Source organism: Siniperca chuatsi, linkage group LG7 (assembly GCF_020085105.1).
Source record: "Siniperca chuatsi isolate FFG_IHB_CAS linkage group LG7, ASM2008510v1, whole genome shotgun sequence".
In the NCBI taxonomy this organism is placed as follows: Eukaryota; Metazoa; Chordata; class Actinopteri; order Centrarchiformes; family Sinipercidae; genus Siniperca; species Siniperca chuatsi.
In genome coordinates this window covers 9,112,230-9,130,051 of record NC_058048.1, presented here as the reverse complement: position 1 = coordinate 9,130,051, position 17,822 = coordinate 9,112,230, and the positions used below count along the sequence as shown (strand labels likewise).

Here is a 17,822-nt window from a genome sequence, read left to right as displayed (position 1 = left end):
TCAAAAATAAAATTATATATTTTGGAGCTGCTTTTAAAGATGTATATCTTCAGTAAGATTGGGGCTTGGTGCTGAAAGCCACAGGCACAGAAATCAGTAGTGAGAGACAGACTAACACATTGCTGATTTTTGTCTTTTCACTGGAATTGTTGACGGTAAAAAAAGGATAACATCAGGCTTATCCTGTAAATAATTAGAGACCACAATAAAATAAAAGTTGTGATCATAACATTCTTTTAATCTTAGTATTCAGATTTGTGAGGACCCTTAACAGCAAGAGAAAGTAAACTTTTCTCATCTTAACTAGCTAAGAGGGCAACGATTAATTATGAGGAAATTGAATTTGGGAAATGATTTATTTTAGATTGTTCAATTACAGGGCATTTCCTAACAGAAGTTATATGCCTTTCTTTATTGGCAACTGTAATATCATCACAGTTGCTGCTGAAGAAATGCAGGATATTAATTGGGGAAAGTAATAACACCCAATGATATGTCTGCTTTCATCACTTTGCTGTTTACTCTTTTTTTTATTGCTACTTGATATAGAACAACTGATGTTGGTGTGTGTTGTGTACATCTCTTTTCTCCGTCTCGTCAGTCTCTGTTGTGTCTCTGGGAGTCTTTGCCAAAACTAAGTAGGCCTGGCAGTGTTGCCGTTGGAAACCAGCTTGAGAGGATCTTGTAACTTATGCTCTGCTATTGCTGCTTTTACTGTTTTGTACACAAACACTTGACATAAGCTAGTGGCAAATTACAGCCTGTCCCCTTAGCATCTGAAAGACAGGAGGGTGATGCTGTAGAGAGTGCAGAAAATGAGAAAGAGAATGAGTGAAGGGATGGAGAGAGACTTTGCATGGTTCAGAGGAGAGACAGAAGGATCAGGGGTTATATAGAAGAGACCAAGGAGATAATAGAACAGGGGAGACAGACCCTTAGCTGAGACTGGACAAACAGAAAGGAGAGGAGAAAGTAAGACCTTCCTTCCTTCCTTATGGAGGAACAGAAGAAGAGATGGATTCTCTCTTGTGTAAAATGAGCTGGAAAGAGGGCAGAGGAAGAAGGACAAAGAGGGCGAGAGAAAGGACGAGGGGTTATGAAAGAAAATCTTTTTTTCCTCTCTCTCTCTCTCTGTCTTGTAAAGGTTGACCTCTGTGGATAAAAGCATATTTGTGAAGAGAGTGAGTGCGTGTGGGTGCCAGTACCAGGGCTGAAATCGCTTTTCTTATTGGCTCACCTTGCTCTTATTTCCAGTCATAAGTGGACTTATGGGAAAAACCTTTATTAAAGCTGCATTTGGCTCCTGTTCAGCTTTGTGTTTTATATGCATACACACACACATAAACACACACACTTTCCCTCCCAGTTTGTCCATTTTGTAAATACACCAGAGGCAGGGAACAAGGTCTGTCTCACTCCGACAGAGCTCAGCTCAAACCCAATTTTCTTTCAAAGGAATAATTCATCTCTGTGTGGGCAACCTGCAGATATGGCCTCAGCTTGTCCTTGCCTGCGTGGCCTGTACATTGTTGCTAACAGCTAAAATGGTAATGGCTTGTGTTGATAGATCATGGCAATTTACACCTGGTCACTACAAAATCAAATTACATGCTACAGAAGCAGACAATCTAAATGTACAGTGAGAGATGCACCATTTTGCAAAAGTGACAACTGCTTGTGCAAAATTGTTGATAGAGAAAATTGAAAACAAATGAATAGTACTATTAAAACCATTAAAATTATTGTTGCACGATTTCTTACAGCAATTGACTGTAACAAATTGCGTGACCCCCCTTAGTTACTGTTGCTATGCCTGTCAATCTTTCCCTTCGCTCATGGTACAGATGCCGTTTACAATAATAACGGTGGCAGATTTATCACTCGAAATTCTTGCTAATTTTTGAAACAATGGGTTCTTGATTTCAGACAGAGGTAAACAAAAGCAGCTTCTCATGTCTAGTTGGCTACAATAACAACTGTCTAGCTAGCTAATAAAGCTAAGCTCTATGGGTCAGTTGAAAAGAGTCTCCAGCTGATTTTTTAATGGTTCTAACTGACTGTAAAAGGGTCTTAAATATGCACTTGATGGCTGCATACATTGATATTAATGCAAAAAGACTGACGCTAAAGCTGCATGTCCCAGGCAAAAAATCAACTTCATGTAGAAGACATGGAAATAAAGAAACAGCTTTGTTATTTTATTTCAGTATAGAGCTAGTTTGCTCTAGTATGATAAGGAAGAATGTACTGAAAGTTTGAACTGTTATTTCTTAATAACATGACGCTATTTGGATGTTTCGCTTTAAGAATTTGCTTACAATATCTTTATAGTATTTTTTTAAACAATATTTGTTAGAATTTTGCATATATTTCACACATACATATAGAGAATAACAACAATGATTTAATTAAACAATGAAACATGTAGTCATGGTTTTCAGAATGTTTTCACTTTTGATGTTGCAAGAGAAAAGGCTTTGAGGATGAGGACTAACTTAACCTATGTGTTTGGCAAACATAACACTATCTCGAAAGAACACAGAAGGATAAAAGAGTGGGAGAAACACTGGCTCATATAAAGAACAGACCTGAACAAAAAGAATAGAGGCACACATACTTTTCTGGTTGTGTCATGTGACACTGTATCCATAAAACATTTTCAGGAGCAGGAGAGTAAGGCTTCATTTGTCTGTTTATGTTCTTATACTTAGACCTGTCAGAATTCTGACGTTTCTGTCATGGTGGACTGACAGCAGTGAGCAGAGCGCTAGTCAAGGCCGGTGTGCTTGGTGATTAACAAAGGACTGTCTGTGATTTGACACTCCTGTTCATCATCGCCCTGCACCACTCACATCTGATTTCTCTGCTCCAACTCTTGCCTGTGATGTCTCACTTGTGTTTTCTCTCCGTCTCCTGCTCATTTTCCTTCTTATTTGTTGTTTGTGTGTTTCTCACTTCCTCACAATTCTTTTCTCATATTCTTTTCTGATTAGTTTTTATTTTATTTTATGCCTGCTGTTTTGCAGTTTGTATAATCCTTGTCTCTTTTGAGTTCTTCTACCTATTTTTCAGGATTTGTCGTCTCAGCCCTATGTTAGACTGGCAACCTGTACAGGCTGTACTCTGCCTTTCCCCTAATGCATGCTGGGATAGGCTCCAGCCCCCATGACCCTAAACAGGATAAGTGGTCTAGAAAATGGATGGATAGAAGAGTGAATGGAAACAAATCCTCTCCCTCCTCCCTTACATCCCCCCATTTCCTCAGTCTCAGATGTTTTACAAGACTGGACAGGTGCATGCTGGTGTTTCACTACACAGCTGTTACTGATTCGGTTATGTCAAACCAGTGATTTTCCAAAAAGAGATGGGTGACTGCATGATGAGGTTTGGGGGTCAGGGTGAACTGGGCATTGATTTCCTTTCTGTGTGTTTTTCTCAGATCAAAGAACTGACATTTACAAGTTCCTTTAAAGCCCTTGATTTAAAATCGTATGTATGTATGTGTACAACATTAAATATTCATTACTAAATAAGAAACAAGCAAAGTTAAAGTTTGGAGGAAAAAACATCCTTAGTTATTAATTATTAGTTATTATTTCAAAATCCGCTTCATCGGGACTGCGTGGGTAAGTTTTGATCAGATTTGACTGGCTCTCATCACATTTCGATTCAAATGTTGCTAAACTCTGATTGGTGCATGGAAATTCGTGACATCACTGATTTCCAGTTGAGCCCTGCCCACTTTAAACCAGTAGAAAAAGCACAAACAAAAACAGAAATGCAAAAATTTGTCACGTGAAATAACCAGAACTGTTCGTGTAAGACTCCATTGCTCATATTAAGAATCGAGATATTTTTAGGTTTTCGGGACCTCTAAAGGATATTGAAGACGTAACATTGTTAGGCAGTGTAAATGCGAGATTTGCTAACGTGTATGGCATTTATCCTTTATGTCATTGTATTACACAGATTGATTTTGTCCTATTTCTGAATGCTACAGTCACTTTATCATCCATTCATCATTTGGTAAGTACAGTATTTGAGAACGGATCAATGATTTGCAGCTTTATCCAGTATAAATTCGGAAGTTTCTCCCTGATGCTGACTGTAGCAGCCATGATTTTGGTGCACTGGCTGTCTGGGTTGTCTGTGTCACAGCCTTTCTGGAGACCAGACACCAATAGTCCTGCTGATGGATCATCCATCAGACGCCACTTTGGACGCTCTGGGGGCAAGAGAGCAGTTCGTAATAGCTGTCGTGCTGTGAATGAGTGTGTGTGTGTGTGTGTGTGTGTGGCCCTTGAAATTGCCCTGTTCTCCTCTGTGCCTTCGTTCTGCTCTGAATCTCACAGGACTGCTCATTGGTCCTGTTGGTACTTCTTCACACATGGCACACACCCACACACACACACACACATGCACGCACACACACATACACACACCCAAAGACAGTTTTATCACTATTTCCTCTTTAGTTTATCACCCTTATTTCCCACAGCTGTGTGCATGTGTGTGTGTGTGCATGTATGTGTTATGACTTGCCCCTATAGTGCACCTCAGCTTGTCCCCCAGCATTGTGTGTGTGTGCGTCAGTGTTTACTGTCATTATCACTCAAGGCCAGCCAAGCTCCAGGACCACATTTGAACTTAATGTCATCAAACGCCCTCTGAGAAAGTTCACATACAGACGATCCTGTCTCCTTTCATCTTTTCTGCAATGACCACAACAAACACTGTTCATATACTGCAGCACTTGATGTCTACACTGACTCATCTCTCATGTCCTCTACATATCTCTTAAGTCTAAATGTTTTCTGCACACATAAATGTTCCGTTGGCAAAGAAAATACAGCAAAGTTACTGCCAAAATACGAAGGAGAGCCATCCAATTCAAGTTCTGCAATATTAATGGGTCACAACACTTGAGGCATTCAAGCTCAAATTAAAGTAATAACACAACAATTTCAAATAAATTACCTTTGCTACAGTCTATTTCCCATTGAAATAGGACAGCTGTGATCAATCTTGCAGTCTGTTGATACACCAGGTGGCTGATGCATATAACTTTTTTCAGCAGCAGTGATAAAAAAGACAAGAAGGGTAGATAGAACGAGCATTGATAGCCAACATGGCAGAAGAAACAAAGACCATAATAGCTTTTTCACGGTAGACATTTTGACTTGTCAAAGCAGGAAAAGCACAGTTGTAACTTATGATGTTAATATTCAGGTCTCTATCCAAATGTAGCTTTTTAATGGAATTTCCAGAAAATCAGCAAAAGAACATGCAAATTAATGCACGTATCTATAAACAGTCAGGTTTCGAAGAAGGTGTAGAAGAAGAGGTCGCAACGAGGTGATGTAAATATAACAGTGCCAGTCAAACCTCAAACAATGGAAAACCAGGTAGAAAACATGATGGAAGTATGGCATTTATGTTTGTTTTATGTATTAATTTAAGGAACATTATAGTCTCCTCATCGCTACACACAGATCTGATTTTTCGTCTGCTGCTAGTTTTCTTCAGTGGAGAAAGTGTGCATTAAAACATTTTTATGACAAGACGCTTATTGACTCAGTTCCATTAAGTGTCCTAGTACAGTAAGCGCTGGAATAGGCTTCCCTAAATTGAATGTAGTCCATATTAATGTTATTGATTACATCTGTGGTTTTCCTGCCATGATGTGTAAAAATGTGAGAGAAATTGTATTATTGACTGGTGTTCTCTGGGAAGTGTGGTTAAAAAACACAACATTGACCTTTTCACACTAAAGGCTTCATATATATGCTATCATATATATTCGATTGCTATGTGAAGAAGCAATTTGACAAGGACTTTGTTTGAAGCATACTGAGACCTTATGGTGATGGCTATATAAATTTCATGTGTTTTACATTACGAAAACAGAAGGGACTGCCAATTTAATGCAGTTCAGTTGCGTTTTTGCTTAATTTTGCTTTTGCCTTGTTTTGGTTTAAAGTTTGACAGGCCTCATGCATTCAGCAGTCTGTTCTGGACTCAGACATACGAGGCACAGGTTCAGTACAGTGTGAAACAACTAACAACAGCTGAGTTTTAATAGTTGATATTCTTTCTGTCACCTAATCTCACTCTTTAAGGTTGGGCCTGTGTGTATATGTATATGCCTGTGTCTGTGTGTATTGACTGTCACACACACACCACACGTTCTCTCCCTCTCCTCTCCTCCTTCTCCATCTGTCGCCTTTTGACAAACACATGGTGTCTTGTTTGGCCGACTCAGCAAGGCCCCTGGCTCTGTGGGCTACATGTATAGTCACACACACACACACACACACACACACACACACTCCTCCATCTCTCATGCATTGTTGTGTGAAGGACTCAGTGATGAAGAGGTTTACAATATCTGAACACAGACGGATGCATCGTGGGGCACAGAATTAATAAGCAAGGGAAGCAAAGACATACACAAAATAAAATGGCGATCCACTGCGGTCCGTTCACTTTAGGCTGTTAGCAGGTTCGTCCTGTGTGTCCTGAAATTCTGCCAGAGTGATGGCCTCGTATAGAGGAAGATAAGACACAGAGAGCAGAGGAGAAGGCTGATGATAAGAGCAAACAGGCATGAATACTGTTAATTATGGGTAGAGAGAAACAGAGAAACACAGGCTCGGAGAGGGATCAACAGATAGATGAGTGAATGGTTTCATACTGTTAATTATTTGGGTTCAACATGCATGCAGGGTGACAGGGTGAGACTTGGCACCAGCACATGATGAATGCCATATTTCAGTGCCAGTCTATTGCCCGCCACAGGGAATCAAGTGACATGCAGATCTCTAGGATTACAATTTTTCATTAAAGCACATGCTGTAGACAGTACCAGTGTCAGTACCTGCAGCAATGGAATAGTGCTCACTGTTGGTTCATCCTCTTGTAAATAATAGAGGTTCTTTAGGTTTTTGATGAATTACTGCTACATTAGCAATGCTACAGACATTAAGCCTGGAGTAGAGCATAATCTGTATCACATGAAGCTAAAGTGATATCCCAACCAAAATCTATCCTTTGAGTATCAAACACTCTCCCCATGTAGACATGAGAGGTGAAAGTAAAACATTTGTAGTTTACTCCTTCACAAAGAACTGTGATCAGCTTTAACTTGTGTTAGTTATGATAGATCCCAAAGAAAAAGAGGAAAAAGAGAAAAACATGTTGAATGCCTAACAGCTTCAAAGAAAGACCTTGATCAATTGTTAACAGACTTAAAAAGACATTTCTGGCTTTCATTTTATTGTCTAAGAAGTGTTGTCAATTTAATTCATCAAATGGCCACTTATAACTAATGAAAACAAATGTAAAAGTGGCTTTTCCTGACTGCTGACATGGGGTGCTGCTATGAAGCCCCATGGCGGCGACAAAAAGTAACACAATTTCCAGTAAAAAATATCTAACTACTACTGCAGAATCCGAATCAGCTCTATTGGCCAAGTATGTGTACAGATCCAAGAACAACTACTGCAACTATTTGTGGGTACTACTGCAGCATAATCCGCTTCTCCACTGTACACCTGAATGCTTAATAAGTTGCAAGAACTGAGAGTGATAGCACGACATGGAAGCAGAAACACTTACAATAAGTATAAACCTGTATTTATGGATTTTATGGGCCATCGGGACACTGGAACAAGCTATAAACACAACATTGACACATTATCACCTTTATAAAGCTGATATGGCGAACGTGTTAGCACACAACAGTTGCCTGTTTACTCTAGCAGATCAACATTAGCATTAATTTGTAGTCCTTTTTCTGGCCACCTGAAGAATGCAAATCTTCTTTTAGCTCTGTTTTTGAATTTCTACACCAACTGCTGAGGAAAATATCTGGCTCTTTAGCTGCTAAATGCGCCACTATGTTCTCCAGCTAGTTGCTAACTTTGTCTGTCTGCTGTGCCTAGCAGACAGTGGACAGTGGGTTTATCAGAGCTTTTTTCAAAGAAAACAGCTGCTTGCTGCGTTTGGAAACAATGTTGATGAGAGCTATGAGTGTGAACCAAAATAGTACCAAATGTTGCAAAATAATGAGCTGAAAGATGCTAAAATGCTAAGTAGCTGCTTAGTAGCTTAGAGATGATGGAAACTGCAGAGTCAGGTGATAATTATCAGTGGGTTTGTCACTATGAGCGACACTTTCACATTACATTCAGTAATTGAATCACTTGTTAATATAAAAATATTGATTAGTGCAGCTTTAAATTGAGTGTATTTATGCGTATAACCTGTGTACTGAACTACAGACAGATTCATGTATTCTGTGTTAACATTACCATAGGCTACATGATGTGGCCAGCTAAGGTAATGGTAGTGATAACATGATCTGCTGCACTTTAAACACACACACACACACACACACACACACACATGCACACACACACATGTCACGGTCAGTTTGGGACACACTAATGACAATAGTTGTGGTAATGTGGGGTTGTGTGACATGCTGATGTGCTCGTCATGTAGTATAGTCATCATGCTGTCACATGTGCTCTACTTAGATGGTCACACTCATGTGATACATCTTCAACCAAACAACATCATGCAGGCATCATGCACATTTGATTGACACTTAAACCGTCCTGTAAAACTGTGTATAGATGTACCTGCATACCATGGGTCTGGTTATGTGCTGCCATTGTCAAGGTTTTAAGAAAAATAGCACTTCATAACTGAGAGCCTTTAGGAGAGAGACAAGGAAGGACAGAACAAAATGGGAACCTGTGTTAGGTTGTGAGAAAGTTGGTGTAGGGCTACCTGAGTAGAACTGTGCAAACTAATAGTACAGTAACTGTATTACCAAATGGCTAGTCATATTCCACATTTTGCGTGTATTAATTTAACTATATTGTAGAAAGTGTTACACCTTTTTTTGGTCTTGTGTAATGTGTTTTCATTTGTGTTCTTGCATCTATGTGTCTGGATTTACATTTTTCCCACCCATCCACAACTCAAGTTTATTTGTATAGTCTAATATCACATAAAGTATCACAACAGGCTTCAAGCTCTCAAAGAGCAAAAGGAAAAAACCCCAGAAAACCCTCAGTAGAAAAAACTGAATAATTAACGGAAATTTGAAGAGAGATTTCCTCCTCCTTGGATGTCCATCGCAGCTATAGGAGCTATAGGTGGGAAAAAGGCAAAGTCAGGCCCTTAATAATATAACTGCCATAAGCGAAATATAATGCTTGATGAAATGTAAGACCTTTGAGGCTCTCAGGCTTTCCAAAGCCAATAAACAAAATCATCAGTGGCTATGTCGTTTTTCATAAAGAACCTTGAAATTTTAACAGAAATCCACTGATCCTAGGCATTAAGTGTCACTTGCAATAGCATAATGGAACATACTGTATAACATTACTATACAACATAAGTTACTCACTCTGCCACTTTTACTGTATAAATACTGTATATACTCTATATACTACTATTCATGTGAAAAAATAGTATTTGAGGAGAATACATAAGAGCAGTTCAGATGGGATTACAGATAAATATACTGAAATGACTTGTAGTCACTTACTGTACTATACCTATAATTGTCTAAATGTTCTTGTGGTGTTGCCCTGTGCTGTTAATACCTACATTGAGGTGGAGCTGGTTTCCTGTTTTGTGTCCCATTTTTAAAAGGGTTTGTCATCCATTGCTGCCAATTGTGGTTGCATAAAGTGTTCACCACTGAACTGAACTCAATGCTTCCCATTTCACTTATATGATATATAGTCTTTTACTGTATGTGGGTACATGTTTGTCTGTGTCTATGTGTGGGTGTGACTATGCTATTTGATGTGTACATTACTTATATGAGAGCAGTTTCCCTGCCTCAGTACAGTGTCGGAGTAATAACTCACTCTTGTTACCTTGCCTGAGAGGAACAGACAGCATTCTGCAGTAAACCTATCATAAAGTAATATTCCACCACCTTCTGTGGTTGTTTGCTGCTCTGTCGCTGATATGGTACAACAGTGATTCATGAAGCTTTTACATTTAAAAACAGCTGTCAAGTAGGTCTGGGAAAATCCTCTGTCACACAGTTGATGATTCATTTTATGTTGCCTGCAAAGGAAATGGTTAGTTAGCATGAGAGGCTACAGCTGCCATCCAGAGACACTCAAATCTTATTAACAGAAAACCAGGACAAAAGAAACTGCTTAATTGGACAGAGGAAGGCAATTGTGCTGAAAAGAAAAAGTATGTCTGAGACTAAACAACGACTTTGCTGTCTCCTTTTATTCTATATTATCAGGCGAAGTCTACATTGAGTGCCTTTATTATTATTTCATTTATGTACCGTGCATAGATGTTGCAAAAATCAAGACAAACAAGACTGAATTGAAGTGAATTGGCATGTATATAAAAGCCACAAATCCAAAGCAAAGAAAGGAAATTTCATTAAAAAACAATGTAAAAGAATAACATTGGTAATATTCTATATTTTTGTTATTGTCCAGAAATCCCATGAAAAGACTAATAACAACAATGTGTTAGTCCGCCTCTCAAAACTTTACAACTTCCCCAGCCTCTCAGTGGCACTCAGCCCCAAGACTGTTTGTTCCTATTCTATATCTTTAAAAATGGGTCACAAATATATACTGTACCTTAATTTTTCAAAAAGGCTAAGTAATTTCCAAAAACAGCTGGACATTGTAGTTTTTAGCAAACATAACTCAAAAAGGGCACTTGTTGAGGACTATTTTCAGCGGCAGATTAATGTACATTTAGTGCTTTAGTGAGTATTTAGGGCAGCAAGATGTTGTATGTGGGATTGAGACAAAATAAACAACAATGGAGCTCTATGGCACAGAGGAATAAATACATACTTTAGCTACACAGACATTACTTGTTAGCGGTATCAATTTATTGTTGGTTTTGGTCTTTACCTGGGATTTGTTGACAATATAAAAAATAGAGGATATCACCAGCCTAATCATTTAATGTCATATAAGTTACCCTACCTCTTCTTTGTAAATACAGTAATGTTTCCTTTCTACGGTGTTTATAATGATTTGGCATGTTATACTGCTAATTTTAGCTGAATGAGCAAATACAAGAGGTCACTGCTGTGACCTGACGGCACACACACACTAGAGTGGGAAATTATACTGAATGAGACGTGACTGGAACAGAAAGAGGAACAGTTTGTGATTACATAAATTACTGTGCTGAGTGTTTTATGGATTTATGTTTATTGTAAACTCCTCTGTAAATCACTTGACACAGCTTTCACTTTAGGTTTGTATGTGTACATTTGTTTTAGAGTATAGCTGCATATGTGTGATTATACTTGTGTATATATATGTATTCATAAATGTGTGTCATTGTATTGGTAATGTACTCTATAGTTCTTTTGAAAAATGGGCCTGGACCCAAATACTGAATGGTGGAAAGGATCAGCGTGTACCGTACGAGTGAGGAGAGTACACAAAGAGGAGAGATGAAAAGAAGGTGTGATACGAGTTGACACTAAATGGTAGATAGGCGTGCATAGGAGGATTAGATTCTAAATTGATGCATGTTATCAGTCACAGATTACTGATTATCTAAATCGAACATGATCAGTAATAACATGTCAGGATAATCAAATTTAGACTTTCCTCTGAAATCCGCTGACTGTGTAGATTAGAGAGGAGTTTGAGCTGTGTTATCAGTTATTCTGTTATTATCAAGATGTGAAATATTAAGTTGGTAGGTCAAAATTCTTGCCTCCTGCATATACCGTACATGATCCTAATAATTTAGAATGTAATTTTTTTTCCCTACAGAAGTCATCCTTTATCCGGTTACTGTTTTCCCTACAGAACAGCTTCTGACTTTTGTAATTGCATTTTTGTAATCTGTTGTAGTTTACTTTGTAAAACTGTTGATAAGAAGAAGGGGAGAGCAAGAGAGAGGGGGGAGGAAATTGCAGGAGGATAAAAATGCAGAGATTAATGGAAAATAACAGCAACAAAAGAGAGTGGCAAAAAGAAAGAGGTAATAAGGTGAAAGATACAGATGAGAAAAGAGGTGGTGCTGTTTAGGAGGGAGGAAGACAGCTCTGAAAAAGCCTCAACATGGATGGAAAAATGTGAGAGCCAAAGTATAGACAGATTCTTCATGACATTAAGAGTTAAAGGTGAAACAAAATATATAACTGGATCTTTTCAGTTATAGAGAAGGTAGTTGGTAAATGAAACCAAACAATACATACAGAGTAAATGTCAGACTTCCCCACTCTAATTTTAGTTATAAAATACTAGTTTCATTTCATAACAACAAATGCATGTTTCACTAAAGTGACACCAGCACCAACACACCAGCTGGTACTGACATGACAAACAGAGCCTCAGCACATGAGGACTAACCACGTTTTTAGAAACCTGTCACATATTGAATCCAAAACACAGTGGAACACGTAAAGAAGCAAAACACAGAGTAAATTATGTTTGGAAAGCAATCAAAGCAGGTAAAAAAGCCTTGGCTTCTGTGTGTACACACTGAGTGACTTTGTTTTCTCCTAACATAATCAAAGTCTACACCACATTTAAAACCCCATGAAACATGTGTAAGCTCAATATGTGAAGTTGAGAGATAGGGAGAGATGTGACATTTTCTTTTATTTACCTCAGTGCTCATCATTTGATTTACATGTCATTACAGAGTTAATCGCTTATTGATGGCATGTCTGCCATATCCAATTAAACCTTGTTGTTTCTTCATAAACACTGGACACTTGTTCCTGGCCTGGACCACTAATAGTTACTGCATGGTGGAGCTGAATATGTGGAGGTACACATCTGCAGAAACCCCCCCCACCCCCACACACTCACACACATTCAGACACACAAGTGAAAAGGGATTTCACATACAAGTGTCACGATGAGTTGCCTTTCTATTTTTATGCCAGTACAGAACATGGTGGATGGAAAGGGGAAGATGTTGAATTGGAGAGGAAAGTGGGAAGAGGGAGTGTGTGTGTGTGTGTGTGTGTGTGTGTTTGTGTGTGTGTGTGTGTGTGTTGGGGATGTGAAGGTCATTTTTTCCGGCAGGCTTGCAGTTGGGTCAAGCATTTTGTGTGCATGTGTGTGTGTGTATAAAGGCTAGGCCCAGGACTTTTCAATTCAGTTTGGAGTGAGATTCTGTATCGGTGAAGTTGGTGCATTTAATGAGAAGGCCTTCTGTGACATTACTCACCGCAGGGGTCGGGGTCATCACTCCTCAACCCCCAGGAATTTTGTTTAAAAAGTTCAGCAGCCAAATTCACAATTTTAAAGCATGTATAGAAAAGTGGGGGGTCTGGGGGTCCTCATCCAGAACACAATTTTCTGCATTTCTACATGCTTTTATTATATTCTCAGCTATTTAAAGCAACACATTATGATTAAGATGGCTATCATGCTTAGTTTAATCATTCTGCCAGAAAAGTGGTAATTATACATCAGAAAAAGCTGTCTTACTCTCTGCATGTTTAACCCAGAACCCTGCTGAACATCACATGCTGTGGTACTCAGTTAGGGATGTAAGCTATATTTTGAAGAATCTATGGACTATGGCACATTATTTATGGCACATTATCAACAGATAATGTTCGATTTGCAACTTCAATCACAGCATACAGGTATATCAAAATATGAAATATATATATATATTTTAAGAAGTCACACACTGTCAATAGTTTTATCAAGATCACTGTAAATGAATGTATTAGCTTTTGTTTATGTTCAAGTCCAGTGTCTAGTACTCTTATTATTATTATTCTTATTATTATTTTTATTTTAACTGTAACTCAAAATACGTGCCTTCTTTCTCCCTTTAAAAATATTTTTTAAAAAGCCTTGTACAGCCATTGTCTTAAATTTAATGGCTTATATAGGAACATAATCCTTTTTACCTACATGTAGGCCTATCCATACATATTTTTTACATTTTAACATGGTCTAAGACATCAATTAATCTATGACAAACAGAGATCAATTCATCGAACTTGCTGTTGTTAGCAACACTTGCATCAGCTGGGTGGAGTTGATTTGCAATGCGACATATAAGTTATAAATTAGCTTTTCACTGCGTGATAAAATGGATGTATGGCATGAGTGTGTGAAAAGTGTAAATTGAGTCTCACATCAATGTGTGAGAGTTGGCAGCCCATAGACTGCTACATTGTATTTTTGTTTACTATAAGACACATTTCAGAGTTGTGCATGAAATGTGTGTGTGTGTGTGTGTGTGTGTGTGTGTGTGTGTGTGTGTGTGTGTGTGTGTGTGTGTGTGTCCTGTAATAGAATGAGGTGCAAAGAGAGGTGACGTTGGGAGACTTGCATGTGTTTGTTTGGGAGACACTTGAGAAGCTGTGAAGTGACAAGAAAGGCTGCTTGGCACCATTGAGACACACATAAGTGTGTGTGTGTGTGTGTGTGTCCATGCAATAAAGAGAAACAGAGAGAGAGAGAGTTTGTAACTGTATATACAGACATTTACAACTGAAACACAATAAGTGTTCAACCATCATTGAATTTCAATTGAATTTTAAAACCAACATGCCATTTTGTTTCAAATTTGGGCTGTGTCTGACTAACTGCAATGCTGCAATGCGATATAAAAGAAAGAGAACAAGTTCTATTTTCCAGCCACGAACAACCACCCAATTTTTTAAATCTTAATTCATAAGCTGATTCCAGTGTTTTTAGACTTACTGTGTTAAAATTGTACTACTTTTACTTTTAACAAAATAACAAATAAATAAATCCACATCTCCCCTCGAGTTGTATTCTGGAGACGGCTTCGAAACAATATTTAGACTCTCCTTTTGGCTTCTTGTCTAAATGATCCGAGGGTCATTGGAGAATATGTGTGGAGGGGGGACTCACGACCTCAGTAAATCCTAGCTATGTCCTTGCAAGAAACATGAAACATACTGTTTGAAACTGAAAATCAATACTGATGATTCAAGGAATAAGTATGTGTGTCTGACAGTGAATAGATACAGGTGTCTCATCCCCCTCTCTTGATGACGCACAATAGGACCCTAGTGAAATGGCAGAGTCACTGTAAGAGTGTGTGTGAGGGAGAGACTGTGTGTGGGTACATGTGTATGTTTTTTACAGGCGATCTCTAGAGGACATTTGATAGTCCAACTTGTTTGTTTGCCTCCACGCAGGAGTTGGGAAAATCCTCAGGTGGTTTTGAACAAGTGAGCCATGATAACAGGATGCATCAATCAAAAATCACAAACTGCAGTTTTTGCAAGCAAATTCCACAAAGGGCAGGGGCGGAGGCAGACGTTGTAAACATCATTAGCCCAAACATAGGGGGGTCTGGGGGCATGCTCCCCTGGGGAGATTTTTTCCCCCATTAACGGCAGCTATATGCAATATTTTTCAAACCATTTGAGATAATAGCATGCCTAAAAATCTGCACATCATTTGGGAAAAACACATACTTGAACAGAAAAAAAATTATCCTGTAGAGCTTACATCCTAATTTGAATCTAATTGCTCTCCAGCTCTCTTCATCATCCTGAAATCATAACAAAACAAATGTTGAGGGTGACTAATTTTCACTCCTGTCACCTAAAAAGTGGCATAAACTGTCTGATGTTACTATTGTTAAAAGTTACATAACAGGAATTTGGTGTGCACAGCATAACTAATCTTGAAACCTATTTTTCACTGACTGATGCTATAGCTGCTGAACCACTTTCTGTGGATGGCGGCTGAGGTTTACGCCTCATGAAAAACTTTGTTATGTCCATAGTCTATAAGCAAGTTAGCTAGCTAGCAAGCTTGCTCACTGAGGTGACACGACTGAATGAAACATGTCACGCACAAGACAACAACCCCCTATGACAATGTTACGCCGGACCTAGATAACGATATTTCTCCAGTAATAGCAATTTTGCTCCATTGATTTGCCGGTCCAGTCAGAGAGACTGAGGGGAAATGACACAAAGTGTGTTATTTTAAAAACCTAAAAGATATGTGGGGCTTTTGAGAAAACATGCCGGGCTGGAGCCCAAGGAGCCCCCCCACTCCTCTGTTAGGCAGAAACCAAAAATCTACAGAGTCTTTTCTCGGGTGGGTGTCAAGGGGATACAGCCTTGGGGGTCCTTTGGGCAGATCCTTTGGCAGCTGTCCGGTTGCTATGGCACTGATCACACACAGGAAGAGCAATGCACGAAGAGAGAAAAAAGGGGGACCTTCCATTTAATTGTTATGTTTCTGGCTGCTGTTTTCCTGGCTTAATCTATTCCCTGGCTGCTGTCAGACAATTACTGAAGCATCTTATCTACTCAGATGTCTTTGTCTCTTGTCTTGAATGATGCATTTCTCTAATTATCCTCTGTACAAGGAGTCTGAGACACCCCATTCAGCTATCGAACAACATTTACCCCTTTATTATTGTCACTACTCTCACCAAGATGAGCTGTACCAGATGTGCAACATCACTGACTGGCTTTTATGTTGCTTATGTAGTTTTATATCTGCGTCCTTGTCTGTCTACAGAGTTTTGCCTTTGCTGCCACATGAGAACAGCATAATTCACATCAATTCACGTTATTTTATTTTGAGTTTATGTTTTGTGGTGAATATAAAAATCTTTTCAAACATGAACTCATTAGAGAAATGAGGAAATCAATGCAGAAAGGGCAGACTGTAAAGTCTGTAAAATCAGAGCTTCATTACACTTCCAATAGTGATCAAAAGTGTTACAGTTGAAAGAATGAAGCTGGAGCCAGAAGACAGTTAGCTCAGCATAAAGACTGGAAAAAGCGGAAAACAGCTAGACTAGCTCTGTCCAAAGGTGAAAACAATCAGCCAATGGGCACCTCTCAAGGTCACAAATGTATACTTTATACCGAAATGTAAAAACAAAGTTGTAAAAAAGAGGTTGCCAGACAACCAGTGGAGACTCCTGCTTCCAGTCGTTATGCTAGGCTAAGTTAACTGTCCCCTGGCTGTGACTGCATATTTAACAGGACAGACATGAGAGTGGTATCAATCTTTTCATCTAACTCTCGGCAAGAAAGCGAATAAGGATATTTCCCCGAATGTCTATTCTTTAAATGACCAATTACACAATGACTAAATGAAATAACCAGACCAATTACACAATGACTAAATTAAATAACAAAAAAACTTAACAAAATGGGTGAAGATACGATGTAGAAAAATTAAAAAATGCTACCTAATGCTAATAAAATGCATGCAGCTATCATCATTTAGTCATTAGCCATCCAGTCACTCATTCAATCAGTCAGTCGCTTGTTAGTTCATTTACAGAGGGGAAGAACAGGTGGCCCAAGATGGAAACAGAACATTTTAGATCAATATGTTCTGCTAAGATGACTACTTTAGCTCTGTTTACTGAACTGTTTCTGAAGAGGAAAGTGGCTCTGGCTGGAACTGGGGAGAAACACCTGCATAGTAGATTGTATATTTGTTAGAAAGAAGCATGCAGACAGTTTATTAGTGTGAGGAATACAAATAGAGGTAAATTGGAGAAAATATGTGGCACAACAGGATAATAGGAGGCAAAGAACAAGAAATGCAGTGTGAAAAAAATGTGTTATGTATTTCCCTGTGTGTCTGTGCGCAAAAGAGAGCATGTGAAATGTGTTAAAATTAAAAAAAAAATTGTGTCGTTTCATTTAATCTCCTTTCATTTTGTGAGGTTACATTTCAATTCCAATGTCCTTGGCAACCGCACAGCAGGCAATAGGCTGATAAGCCTGTTTGAATTGAGATTTCACACAGAGGGAGAGAGTCCGTGTGTGCGTGTCTGTGTGTGTGTGTGTGTGTCTGAGA

The 17,822-nt window shown here is 38.7% G+C and overlaps 1 protein-coding gene across 5 annotated transcripts in view; it reads left to right on the top strand.

The window, feature by feature from the left end:
- rap1gap2a (RAP1 GTPase activating protein 2a) overlaps nt 1-17,822 on the top strand; it is an 83,618-nt gene that overhangs the window by 24,980 nt on the left and 40,816 nt on the right. The gene's annotated exons all lie outside the window — the stretch shown is intronic.